The sequence below is a fragment of the Symphalangus syndactylus genome, chromosome 18, assembly GCF_028878055.3.
Source record: "Symphalangus syndactylus isolate Jambi chromosome 18, NHGRI_mSymSyn1-v2.1_pri, whole genome shotgun sequence".
Lineage (NCBI taxonomy): Eukaryota > Metazoa > Chordata > Mammalia > Primates > Hylobatidae > Symphalangus > Symphalangus syndactylus.
Genome location: NC_072440.2, coordinates 43,567,024 through 43,581,355, shown reverse-complemented (window position 1 = coordinate 43,581,355; position 14,332 = coordinate 43,567,024). Strand labels below are relative to the sequence as shown.

Genomic DNA, 14,332 nt, shown 5'->3' with positions numbered 1-14,332 from the left:
ACTGACCCTTGCTGAGTGCTCCACCCAGGCTCCCTCACCCTCTTGCTTGCCCATGAGAGGCACAGGCAGGAGCCTGATGGGGAGAAGAGAGAGATGGGACATTTCTTCCCGCCTTCCCCTAGTGCAGTGTTCGGCAGGAGCCACTTCTCTCCCACTAGGATCTTGGCAGAGCCAGTCTCTTCCTCTGCAGAGTCAGTCTCTCTGGGTTCCCTGATAAAATGGTCCCCTCCCATCCTTCTTAGCTGTAAGGATGGGAATGGCTTCCCACTGATGTTAGTGTGTGGAGCTTCAGCATCCCTAGTTCATTCTTTCAGCCCTGCTTCATCTCTGCAAGCTGTCCCTTCATGAAAGTCTCTTCATTTCAACCACCTGAGATTTCATGAGAGGGAATTCCCAGAAGAAACAGAACTGTAGGCAAATCCTTTGAATTTGGTGGCCACCTGCATTATGCCTTGTGCACGACTGAACCAACTAATAGCATGGTCAAAGGCAACATCAGGCCAGGTATGATGGCTCAGCTCTGTAATCTCAGCACTTTGAGAGGCTGAGGTGGGAGGATGGCTTGAGCCCAGGAGCTCGAGATTAGCCTGGGCAACAGAGTGAGACCCTCTCTCTACAAAAAATTTAAAAATTAGCTGGGTGTTGTGGTGGGTACCTGTAGTCCCAGGTACTCAGGAGGCTGAGGCAGGAGGATCGCTTGAGCCCCAGAGTTCAAGCAGTGAGCTATGATTGTGCCACTATACTCCAGCCTGGACAACAGAGTGAGAACTTGTCTTAAAAAAAAAAAAAAAAGGCGACAACAGAACTATGGGTCAAGTGGGGCTGGGTGCAGTGGCTCATGCCTGTAATCCCAGCACTGTGCGAGGCTGAGGTGGGCGGATCACTTGAGGTCAGGAGCTCAAGACCAGCCTGGCCAATGTGGAGAAACCCCGTCCCTACTAAAAATACAAAAAAATAAGCCAGGTGTGGTGGCACGTGCCTGTAATCCCAGCTACTTGGGAGGCTGAGGCAGGATAATTGCTTGAACCCGGGAGGCAGAGGGTGCAGTGAGCAGAGATCGCACCACGGCACTCTAGCCTGGGTGACAGAGCGAGACTCTGTCTCAACAACAACAAAAGAACTGTGGGTCAAGTGGAGAACAGGGAGGATTGGGAGGTGAGTTCTGCTCAAGAGGAGGCCTCCAGGGAGAGGCTGTGTTGATCGACTCAACACAGTTCCTCCCATGCACGCTCCTCTGCCCCCCAAGCATAGCCACTCTTCAGGTGCGGTGGCTCATGCCTGTAATCTCAGCACTTTGGGAGGCTGAGGTGGGTGGATCACCTGAAGTGGGGAGTTTGAGACCAGCCTGACCAACATGGAGAAACTCCGTCTCTACTAAAAATACAAAAAATTAGCTGGGCGTGGTGGCGCATGCCTGTAATTCCAGCTACTCGAGAGGCTGAGGCAGGAGAATTGCTTGAACCCGGGAGGTGGAGGTTGTGGTGAACCGAGATGGTGCCGTTGCACTCCAGCCTGGGCAACAAGAGTGAAACTCCATCTCAAAAAAAAAAAAAAGTAAAAAAAGAGAAAAAGGTTTTTTTAAGTTGTATTTTTCTGCTAATGTGGACGTTATGTCAAAGATAGTTTTTAGTTTTCAGTTCTAATTGATCTTTAGTTGGCAGTGGTCCTAACCCTTTGCCTCGGTTTCTCTGTCCCAGTATTTTTGGGAAGTCATAAGTGACTTTTAGCCGGTTGACCTGTCTGTCCCCAAAGGAACTTGCCATTGGAAGTGATTCATTTATGACAACAAACTGTTTTGTAAAGTGAGTGGTTGTTCCCTAACTTACCCACGGTAGTGTTTTGTTGTTTTCGTTTGTTTGTTTTAGGCAGACTCACTTGCACATTTGCCTGGGGGCCAGAAGTGAGCGAGGAGGGGTGTCCAGGTCAAATGGCACTCCTGTGATGAGCGCAAGGACTATGGAGCCAGACAGCCTCAGTATCAGTCCCAGCTTGCACTGACCAGCTGTGTGGATTTGGGCCGTCCCCTCTCCAGGCCTTAGTTTCCTTGTTTTTGTTTGTTTGTTTATTTGAGACAGGGTCTCCTTGGGTTACCCAGGCTGGAATGCAGTGGCGTGATCTTGGCTCACTGCAGCCTTGACCTCCCAGGCCCAAGTGATCCTCCCATCTCAGCCTCCTGAGTAGCTGGGACTACAGACACGCACCACCACGCCCAGCTAATTTTTGTATTTTTTGTAGAGATGGGGTTTTGCCATGTTGCCCAGGCTGGTCTCTAACGATCCTCCCATGTTGGCCTCCCAAAGTGCTGGGATTTATAGGCATGAGCCACTGTTCCTGGCCAGTTTCTTTGTCTTTAAGATGAAGGTAATAATGATGATAATAATGATAACTACCTACCTCTCTTATAAGTTTGTTGTGAGGAAAAAAATGAGTTAATATTTAATTCTGTGTGCTTTTAGAACAATGCCTGGCATATAATAGTGTATATATTTGCTGTGACTACTGCTACTTAAAAAAATTTTTTTTGGTGCGTTTAGAAATCATTAGAAATCTAGGACATGTAGAGAAAATAGTCTCTTGATGATGATTAGACAAAAAGTCCATACAATGCACAGAACATTAGTCTCCATTAGGAACCTTCCCAGGACTCTAGACATTTTGTTAAGATTTCTCACAGTATATTTGGGCACAAGAAATAGGGCCCAGAAATAGGACAAAGATGGAGCTGGTGTCTGGTTGTGTGACCGCATCCAAAGATGCTGGTGGTATCACTTCAGGAGGAAGATCCTGGTGGTGGGCTGAGGAGCTCTGTGTTTAACAGCCCGTTCATATGTTATATAATGTGCCTATATAACAGACATAAATGTATTCACAATCCGTTCATCACTGAGTGCAATAAAATATGCAAGGCACATTCATCACACTGTCGACCACATACAGCTGAGAGAAACAATGAATGCATTGCCTGATAGAATTATGATCCCCAAAATATCTTGCCAGAAATCTAATTAGGTGGTATTTAATAGAGCTAAAGGTAGAGTAACATACTGAAAGACAGGACCGGCTGAATTTCCTAGGCCGACTAAGAATTCCTAAGCCTAGCTGGGAAGGTGACCGCATCCACCTTTAAACACAGGGCTTGCAACTTAGCTCACACCCGACCAATCAGGTAGTAAAGAGAGCTCACTGAAATGCTAATTAGGCAAAAACAGGAGGTAAAGAAATAGCCAATCATCTATTGTCTGAGAGCACAGCGGGAGGGACAATGACCGGGACTTAAACCCAGGCATTCGAGCCAGCAATGGCTACCCTCTTTGGGTCCCCTCCCTTTGTATGGGAGCTCTGTTTTCACTCTATTAAATCTTGCAACTGCACACTCTTCTGGTCCGTGTTTGTTACAGCTCGAGCTGAGCTTTCGCTCACTGTCCACCACTGCTGGTTGCTGCTGTCGCAGACCTGCCGCTGACTTCTATCCCTCTGGATCTAGCAGGGTGTCTGCTGTGCTCCTGATCCAGCGAGCACCCATTGCTGCTCCCAATCGGGTTAAAGGCTTGCCATTGTTCCTGCATGGCTAAGTGCCTGGGTTCATCCTAATCGAGCTGAACACTAGTCACTGGGTTCTAGGTTCTCTTCCATGACCCATGGCTTCTAATAGAGCTGTAACACTCACTGCATGGCCCAAGATTCCATTCCTTGGAATACGTGAGGCCAAGAACCCCAGGTCAGATAACACGAGTCTTGCTACCATCTTGGAAGCCCCCCACCACCATCTTGGGAGCTCTAAGAACAAGGACCCCCGGTAACAATATCTTAGTCCACAAAATATCCAGTTGAACTGATTGAAGGGTTGTTAAGTATGTAGTTTTTGCACTCAACTTCCCCTCTCCCTGTTGATAAGATTAACCTGATTATTCTCTAGGGACTACTTCCTCTCCTTTTCTAGCCCACAGGCTGATTCAGTGGAATTGACTATATCCCTGGTCAGGGGCAGAACATGTGGCTTAGAACTAAGCCACTCAGCACTAGCATTATCCTGGCCATGGAGAATGATTCAGGGATGTGACCCAATTAGAGCCCATGAAAAGCAATGATATGTTTGATATGTTGACTGGGGTTGTGGAGAACAATACTGCTGCTTTGTTCTACCACCCATGAACCTGGAAGCCACCTGGTGACATCTTTCTCTTACCAGAGAAAGGTGGACAGCTTTTCTCTGCCCTGCCCCGCACCCCGCCCCCCTCCAAAAAAAAGAAAAAGAAAAAAGAAATCTTAGCCTAGATCAATGTCCTGAACCATTTCCCCAATGTTTTCTGGTAGTTTCATGTCTTACATTTAAATCTTTAATCCGTTTTGATTTGACTTTGGTATATGGTGAGAGATAGGGGTCTAGTTTTATTCTTCTGCATATAGATATCCAGTCTTCCCAGCACCTTTTACTGAAGAGACTGTTCTTTCCCAAATGTATGTCTTGGTGCCTTTGCTAAAAATGAGTTGACTGTAAATGTGTGAACTTGTTTCTGGAATCTCAGTTCCGTTCCATTGGTCTACGTGGCTGTTTTTATGCCGGTATCGTGCTATTTTGGTTACTATAGCCTTGTAGTATAATTTGAAGTCAAGTAATGTGATGCCTCCAGCTTAAGTCAATTTACATAGATTTTGTGTATTCATTTGGATTTTCTTTTTAATCACTGAAAAAGTTCTGACCGATAAAACGTTTTAAAAAAGAACTTGGGGTTTTAGTTGGAAAATTAGCTCTATAGAAATAAACAGCGTTGTAATAAATTAGTAGGAAGTCTGGCTGAATTACCAAATCTAGTAGCCATATTGAGGGCAGTGATAGGCCTTTTCCATTCTTAACTGGTCAGTGTCATATTGAGGTCTATGGTCTCAATTAAACAGGGGTATAGTGGCTGGAGAACATTCAGAGGTGAGTGACTGGAGGTATGAATGGACTTTAATCATGTCACGTGAAGAATGGTTGAAGGAAATAAATGTGTTTACTCTGAAGATTACTCCATGGGGTCATGATAGTAGCCTTCAGATGGTTAAAGAGTTTTTTTAATTAAAAAAAATTGTGCAGGAGGCTGAGGCAGGAGAATGGCAAGAATCCAGGAGGCGGATTTTGCAGTGAGCCAACATCGCGCCACTGCACTCCAGCCTGGGCAACAGAGCGAGACTCTGTGTCAAAAAAAAAAAAAAAAAAATTATGGTAAAAGATACATAAAATTTGAAATTTTAACCATTTAAGTGTACTTACAGTTCAATTGCATTACGTCCATTCATGCTGTTGTGTAACCATCACTGAAACTCATCTTTTCATCTTCCAAATCTCTATACTCATTAAACTGTAACTTCCCATTCTTTCCCATCCCCAGTCCCTGGAAACCACCATTCTACTTTCTGTCTATGAATTTGACTACTAAAGGCACCTCATGTATGTGGAATCAATAACCGTTGTCCTTTCGTGACTGGCTTATTTCACTTAGCATAATGTCCTCAATGTTCATCCATGTTGTAGAATGTGTCAGAATTGTCTCCCTTTTTAAGATTTAGTAATATTTAATTGTATGTATGCATCACATTTTCTTTATTCATTACCTGTCAGTGGACACTTGGGTTGTTCCCATCTTTTGGCTACTGTGAATAATATTGCTGTGAACATGGGTCTACAAATCTTTTTGCATTCCTGCTTTTAATTATTTTGGGTATATACTCAGAAGTGGGTGGAATTGTTGGATCATGTGATAATTCCATTTTTAATTTTTGAAGGAACCACCATACTGTCTTCCAAACAGCTGCACCATTTTGTATTTCCAACAAAGTGCACAAGAGTTTCAATTTCACTATATCCTTGCTAACACTTATTATTTATTGTTTGGGTTTTTTTTAAAAATAATAGCCATCCTAATGAGGGTGAAGTGGTATTTCATTGTGGTTTTGATTTGCATTTCTCTAATATTAGTGACAGTGAGCATTCTTCCATGTGCTTATTGGCTATAGGCATATCTTTCAAGAAATGTCTATTCAAATCCTTTGCCCATTTTTAATTGAGTTGTTTGGCTTTTTGTTGCTGGGTTGTAGGAGTTCTTTATATATTCTGAATATTAAACCTTTATCAGGTATATGATTTGCAAATATTTTCTCTCATTCTGTGGGTTGCCTTTTCATTCTGTTGATAGTGTCCTTTGATGACAGAGGTTTTAATTTTGATGTAGTCTAATTTGTCGATTTTTTCTTTTGTTGCCTGTGCATTTGATGTCATAGCCAAGAAATCATTGCCAAATCCAGTGTCATGAAGCTTTTCCCTAGGCTTTTTTCTATAAGTTTTACAGTTTTAGGTCTTATGTTTGGGTCTTTGATCCATTTTGAGTCAACTTTTATATATGATGTAAAGTAAGGGTCCAAATACATTTTTTTCCATGTGGCTATCCTGTTTTTCCAACATCATTCATTGAAAATACTATTGTCTTAGTCTGTTTCCTGCTGCTATAACACAATACTATAGACTGGGTAATTTATAAATAAACTTATTTGGCTCATGGTTCTTGAGGCTAGGAAGTTCCAGGGCATGATGCCAACATGTGGTGAGGATGATCTCATGGCAGAAGGGTGAAAGGCAGAAGCGAGCATGTGAGACAGAACAGGAAATCAGGCCAAACTCATTGTTTTTATCAGGCATCCATGCCAGAAGATATCTAACTCACTCCTAATGTAACAGTATTAATCAATTAATGAGAGCAGAGCCCTCGTGCCCCAATCACCTCTAAAAAGCCCACCTCTTAATACTGTTACAATGACAGTTAAATTTCAACACAACTTTCAGTGGGAGCATTCAAGTCATAGCAACTATTCTTTCCCTATTGAATGGTCTTGGCACTCTTGTGGAAAATCAGTTGACCATAAATGTATGGGATTATTTCTGGACTTTCAGTTCTATTCTACTGATCTATATGTCTGTCTGTATGCCAGTACCACACTGTTTTCATTACTGTAGCTTTGTAGTAAGTTTTGAAATCAGGAAGTGTGAAACCTCCAACTGTTCTTTTTGAAGATTGTTTTGGCTATTTTGGGGTCTCTTGAAATTCAATATGAATATTAGGATGATTTTTCTATTTCTGTAGAAAACATCATTGGGATTTTGACAGAGATTATATTGAATCTGTAGATTGCTTTGTGTAGTATTGGCATCTTAATAATATTAAGTTTTCTAATTCATGAAACATAAAATGTCTTTCCATTTACTGGTGTTTTCTTCAATTTCTTTCAGCAATGCTTTGTAGTTTTCAGTGTACCAGTCTTTTACCTCCTTGGTTATTCCTAAGCATTTTATTCTTTCTCATACTATTGTAAATAGAATTGTTTTTCGAAGGGCTTTTATGCAAACAATTTTATGGCCAAATTGCTGTGTGAGACTCCAGTAGTTAGAAATAGCAGTGGGTGAGAGTGACAGAGAGACAGGTATTCTAATTATTATTAGAGCTTATAAAAATGGACTGGGTCACCTCAAGAAGTAGTGAGCTTCCTGTCACTGAAGATGACCTCTCTTGGCTAGATGACCACCATACCTGTTTAGAAGGAATTTAGACACAGAGTGAAGCACAGGATAGGGGGAAAAGGAAGACGTGTGAAGCAGAATAGCATGTACTTCAGAATTCCTTCTGGCCCTGTGATGTACACTAAACCACAGCACAACAAGGAAATAGGAAATGAAGGAGCTTCCCTAGAAGTTATTTAGAAAGAGCCAATCTAAGTTGCAGTCAATGCAAATAATTGGGCACAAACTTAGACACTGTACAGAGAATTTCTATAGAAATGAGGAGGCATGAGGTAGAAATAACAAGTACAAAAATATGGATGACTGACGGTCCTAATGGAATCTAAAGTGAGGGCAGGAAAGTTTTTTTCTACTGACAATCAGAAACCCACTTATTAAGATACCTAAAAGATCTACGTAAACAAACAACACCTCAGTCCTTCCTTGTCTCCTTCCTATTGCTCCTCTCTCTCTCTCTCATCTATTCGTCATCTATGTTTCTTTCCACACTGCTTACATGAGGAGCATGTTTTGAATGGTCTTGCCTCTCTAACTGCTTTAAACAGATAGACTTCTGTACGGGTGCATAAAGAGAGATTCCAGAATACACACAGGGTGAGAGACTCTGAGGGTAGAAAATGGAAGAAACATGAAGAAATAGGAAGAAAGAAGCATGTGAAGACACGCGGATTATATTTTATTTAAAACTCTGCTGCCGCTGCCGGAGAATGATCTGGGCGGCAGCTGGCGGCCTCGGCTAGTGGCCAGGAGCCACTTCTGCGGGTGCCCAGAGAAGCAAAGGTTGCCGGTCCCGTGTCGTTGCCCTCTCTGCCCCCCAGGAGGGGCAAGAGGGAGCCGCGGCTCATGTTAGAAATACACTTTCGGAGATGGCCTCTAAATCCTGGCTGAATTTTTTAACCTTCCTCTATGGATGGGCCATGGGATTTCTTTTATTTTCTCAGCTATTTAGTATTTTGTTGGGAGAAGAGGGTGACACCCAGACTAATGTTCTTCATAATGATCCTCCTGCGAGGCATTCAGATGATAATGGACAGAATCATCTAGAAGGACAAATGAACTTCAATGCAGATTCTAGCCAACCTAAAGATGAGAACATAGACATCGCTGAAAACCTCTATCAGCAAGTTAAAATTCTTTGCTGGGTTATGACAGGCTCTCAAAACCTAGAGAAAAAGAACAAACATGTCAAAGCTACATGGGCCCAGCGTTGTCACAAAGTGTTTTTTATGAGTTCAGAAGAAAATAAAGACTTCCCTGCTGTGGGACTGAAAACCAAAGAAAGCAGAGATGAGCTATACTGGAAAACAATTAAACCTTTTCAGTATGTTCGTGAACATCATGTAGAAGATGCTGACTGGTTTTTGAAAGCAGATGATGACACATGTTTCATACTAGACAATTTGAGATGGCTTCTTTCGAAATATGATTCTAAAGAACCCATTTACTTTGGGAGAAGATTTAAGCCCTTCGTAAAACAGGGCTGTATGAGTGGAGGAGCAGGATATTTACTAAGCAAAGAAAGCCTTGAAAAGATTTCTTGATGCATTTAAAACAGACAAGTGTACACACGGTTCCTCCATTGAAGACTTAGCACTGGGGAAATGCATGGAAACTATAAATGTAGAAGGAGGAGATTCCAGAGATCCCAGTGGAAAAGAAACTTTTCATCCCTTTGTGCCAGAACACCATTTAATAAAGGTTATCTACCTAGAACCTTTTGGTACTGGAATTACAACTATTATCCTCCTGTAGAGGGTCCTGGTTGCTGTTCTGATCTTGCAGTTTCTTTTCACTATGTTGATTTTACAACTGTGTATGTGTTAGAATACCTCGTTTATCATCTTCTTCCATATGGTTATTTATACAGATATCAAGCTACCTTACCTGAAAATATACTAAAGGAAACTAGTCAAGCAAACAAAAATGAAGGCACAAAAATGAAGTTAGGAAACTCTTGAAAGAAAATCATGAATGAACAAAGGTAAAATGTCTAGCATTGCCCTGAAGAAGGACTTCTGCATTTCTGACATAGAACACTGGAATCCCAGTGAGGAATTCTAAGTGAACATTCCATATAGAAATCTTTCATGTGAATGACTATAAACTGAAGCTTTAAATGAGCTGTGAAGTCTGTTAAATTGTGTTTTGATACAGTAATGTAAAAATATATCTATATATATAAGAAGAACTTGTGTTTTTAAAATGGTGGCCAGGTAGAGGAACTAGAAAAGAGATTTTGTTGTCTATTTTTGACCATCTGTATTATTGTCACTGAGAAACTAAAACAGTTGAATTTGCTAAAACTACACTGCACCACGTTAGTAATAAACAGATCTGCCTTAAAGAAAACTTTAGGGCTGGGCACGGTGGCTCACGCCTGTAATCCCAGCACTTTGGGAGGCCGAAGCAGGCAGATCACGAGGTCAGGAGATCGAGACCACCCTGGCCAACATGGTGAAACCTCATCTCCGCTAAAAATACAAAAATTAGCTGGGTGTGGTGGTACGCGCCTGTAGTCCCAGCTACTTGGCAGGCTGAGGCAGGAGAATCGCTTGAACCCGGGAGGTGGAGCTTGCAGTGAGCCGAGATTGCACCATTGCACTCCAGCCTGGGCGACAGAGTGAGACTCCATCTCAAAAAAAAAAAAAGAAAATTTTAGAAAGAAATATTGTTGCTCAGTGTTGTTAATACAGCTCAAGAGTTGAGTTTATATTTGCAGTATGATATAAATGATCCAACCCCCCCCAACACATATAGTTTTTGTCTAATGGAAATTTTGCTGTGATTATTTATAATTGGCAGTATTTCTTCCAGAAGAAGCTAAAATAAGACAGGCACTTATCCTGAAGTGCCTTAATAAAACCACACTTTAAAATTATCATGGGCCTTGACTATATTATATATTTGATTCTAATTAATAATCTTTTACTGAATCTCTGTTGTCTCTTTTCTGAATATGTTTAGCCACCCTTGAATACCATTCTCCACTATTAATATTAATTTACTCCAAGTATTCATAGCATTCTGTAAACATGTATTTTATAATATTTGTTCCCAAATTTACCCATTGTTAATTATGGATAACTAATAATAAATTTAATGCTATTTGAGGATGCTTTTCTTCTATCAGTGCCACTCTCAGGAATTACTAAGTGACATTTTAAATTGATTATTTTAAACTCTTTCTAACTACATAGTTATGATTTCTTTCATTCTCATCCTGTTGAGAGATGAGAACGTGTTTGTGCCTTTCATAACTTGTTTAAAGCAGAGTTTTAAAATTCATTTTTAGGATCTAAGGTGGCTATTAGTTACACTGGCAAGATTATTTTGAATGCAAGATTTTGACAAGAATTAATTAAAAACAATAGAAAATGCAGAGTGCTTAAACGAAAATGTTATATATTGAAAGAGTAGATACTTAACTTATAAATAACGGTCTGAAGGTTGATGCTGACTTACTATTTTGGGATAATTGTCTTGCCAATGGATAATTCTAACAATGCGGAATACCTATTCAAGGCTGTCATCAAAAACATTCACAAATGTTTCATTCTATTTTTAGTGACTCTGTTTAAAGACTTTCTGAAAGGAAAGAAAATTTTTATTTTTATTATCTTTAGCAATACTGAGTGTGTCATAACAGAATATTTTACAGACTTTCTATGAGATCATTTTTAATGGCACAAAAGATTTACATTCCCCTTATGTTTATCATTATGCCAATTTTACATGGCTGTCATGGCACTGACTCTGCTGTTTAGCTAAATAATTTCTTTTTTTGGGGACAGAGTCTCACTCTGTCCCCCAGGCTGGAGTGCAGTGACACAATCTCGGCTCACTGCAACCTCTGCCTCCCAGGTTCAAGCGATTCGCCTGCCTCAGCCTCCCAAGTAGCTGGGATTACAGGCATGTGCCACCATGCCCGGCCAATTTTTGTATTTTTAGTAAAGATGGGGTTTTGCCATGTTGGCCAGGCTGGTCTCGAACTCCTGACCTTAGGTGATCTACCCGCCTCTGCCTCCCAAAGTGCTGGGATTACAGGTGTGAGCCACAGCGCCTGGCTAGCTAAATAATTTCTATTTATTGTGCCAAAACGTGTCAAAATCATGACTCTTTGAATGGTATATTTGAGAGGCTGTTCATTTCATTGGATAACCATGGATTACTCTGTCCACATAGTGAAAACATGCACCAGTTTTTACCTATTATCATGGTAGTATCATCTGCCAAAATTTCAAGGCATTCATTTTATTCTTTGAACAACTCTTCACCATAGTGTGGACATGAATTTTCATATGTGTTACTTGACTAGAAATATAAACGGTTTACTATAAATATCCAAAAGCCTTAAGATTTGCTCATAGAAAATGAATGTTGTGATGAATCCTGGGCTCTAGAGTCAGACTTGGCTTGGGTTTAAATTCTTGCTCCAACAATTACTGTTTTGTAACCTTGAGCAATTTTATTTAATCTCTCTGTGTCTCAATTTTCTCATATGTAAATTAGAGATGATAATACTACCTACCTCACAGGATTTTTGTGAGGATTAAATAAATGTAAGGTTCTTAGAACACTGTCTGTCCCAGAATAGGGAGCAATAAATAGAAGATTGTATTATTATTCTATTACCTTGGAGTGTAACTATTGCATTTAAGTGAATAAAAAATTTGCTTTGACCAGATACTGAAGGAAATATTTCATACATTTCTTAATAATAGCTAGTATTTATCGAGTGCCTGTGTGCTAACTATTGTGCTTAGATAATCTGTGTATGATAGTGTTAATCCTCAAAATTTAGGTATTATTCCCAAGTTATAGATAAGGAAACGGAGGCTCGGAGAATTAAAGTAACTTTGTCACTTTCACGAAGCTAGTAAGTAACAGAGGCAGGATTTATATTCAAACCCTGTGGTTCATTTGAACTGTATCAGGCTTGGGGTTAGTCATTTAGCATTATTTCCATTTTTATTTATATGATATATGACATCTGATACATTGGCTAGTAATAGGCAAATTAACCCAGCCAAATTGTCATAGTGATTCTTAAACTGTGGTTCGCACACTTGCCTAAGACGTTGTTAAAATGCTGATCTGAAGACCTCAATCTCAGAAATTCTAATTTAAGCATGGAGCCCAAGAGTATGCTTTGTTACCAAATACCCTAGGACAGTGATTGTCAACATTGTGGTCCCAACAAACAGCATCAACATCACCTGGGAACTTGTTGGAAATGCAACCTCTCTCAGGGCCCCATCTCAGATCTACTAAATCAGATACTCTAAGAGCAGGGGCAGGGGCTAGCAGTTGTGTTTAAGCAGACTCTGCAGGTGTCTTTCTCATCCTAGTTTGAGAACCACTGCTGACACCTACATGATTTTGGTGCAAATAGTGTTTGAAACACACTGAAGATTACTGCCCCATTATTAAGACATTTTTCAAAAAGCATGTTTTAAATCAGTGTAGTCCAGGATCACATAATATTAAATATAAAATAAAGATAATTTAAAGGGTCATTGGATCATTCATTTTGGCCAAATTTTTAGCTTCTCCAAAGTGACTAATATCAGGGCCCACGATAAAATCTGTAATTCTCCAAGTTTAGTACTTTTATATTGAGGCAGGAAGAGTTCATTAAGTACTAATAAGTACATAATTTATTAAAAGCATACATAAAACAAGTGCCATCAAAAAGGTCTACAACTGTCAGTAAAAAAAAATTAAAATTGAAGTAGTAAATGCTATTTTATAACATACAGAGCATTTTTCTGCCAATTCATTCTGTTTTGTGTGACCTAATAAAGCAAAAACAAAAACAAAAACAATTCTCCAAGTATTTCATAGAGCACATAAAACCGGATTTCATGATGGTGATGTATGCACTATCTTTCAGATTAAGATCTTCGTTATTTAGATAAATTATTTTAGTATGGTTTTAAAACATAAGGCTTTTGATGTCTTATGTTCTCTAATGATGGTATGCTTGTATTTTCTAGTGGAAAGTTCATAGATAAAGCCGATTTTTGTCCCAGTTTGTTTTCAAATATCATAAATTTCAGAGGAGTTTTTCTTACTGTAATGAGATATGAAAATAAACCACTGATTGGCTTTTAATGTTATTTGAATATGGAATTGGATTTGAGCATTAAATTTGCTAACTGGTTATTTTCACAGTTATTTTCTTGAGTATTAATTTTTCACTTCTTTGAGACTGTCAAACCATAGTTATTGCCAGGTTGATGCACTATTGTACTTGAAAGAATCCCTTGATTGATTAAATTATATCTAGCATTTTATTCTCCATTTGTTTTCATTTCATTAGACTATTATTCTTTGACAGTTTCTGCTTTGTATTTATTGCCCTTCTTTATTTGCCTTATTACTAATTCCCATTTTCTAGTTACTCTTAAATGCTGCCTTCAAAGGGTTAATTTGGCTGTTAATAGTGATTAAAATTTTTATTACTTAATTGATAATTTTAAAACTACGAACTGGGTTTCCCTATGTGATTGAAAGTAAAAGTCTAAGAATAATGCCTGCTGGCTCTCAAGATAGTTGCCCTACTTAAAAATCTAGAATTTTAAATTAACTCTACATCTACAATTATTATTATTATTATTTTTTGAGACGGAGTTTCACTCTTGTTACCCAGGCTGGAGTGCAATGGCGTGATCTTGGCTCACCGCAACCTCCGCCTCCCGGGTTCAAGCAATTCTCCTGCCTCAGCCTCCAGAGTAGCTGGGATTACAGGCATGCACCACCACACCCAGCTTATTTTGT

The 14,332-nt window shown here is 39.8% G+C and overlaps 1 protein-coding gene and 1 pseudogene across 1 annotated transcript in view; one reads left to right on the top strand and one right to left on the bottom strand.

The window, feature by feature from the left end:
- Positions 1-14,332, bottom strand: part of ANKRD55 (ankyrin repeat domain 55) — a 135,529-nt gene that overhangs the window by 87,299 nt on the left and 33,898 nt on the right. The window lies entirely within an intron of this gene.
- On the top strand, positions 8,419-9,608 carry LOC129467952 (glycoprotein-N-acetylgalactosamine 3-beta-galactosyltransferase 1-like; annotated as a pseudogene).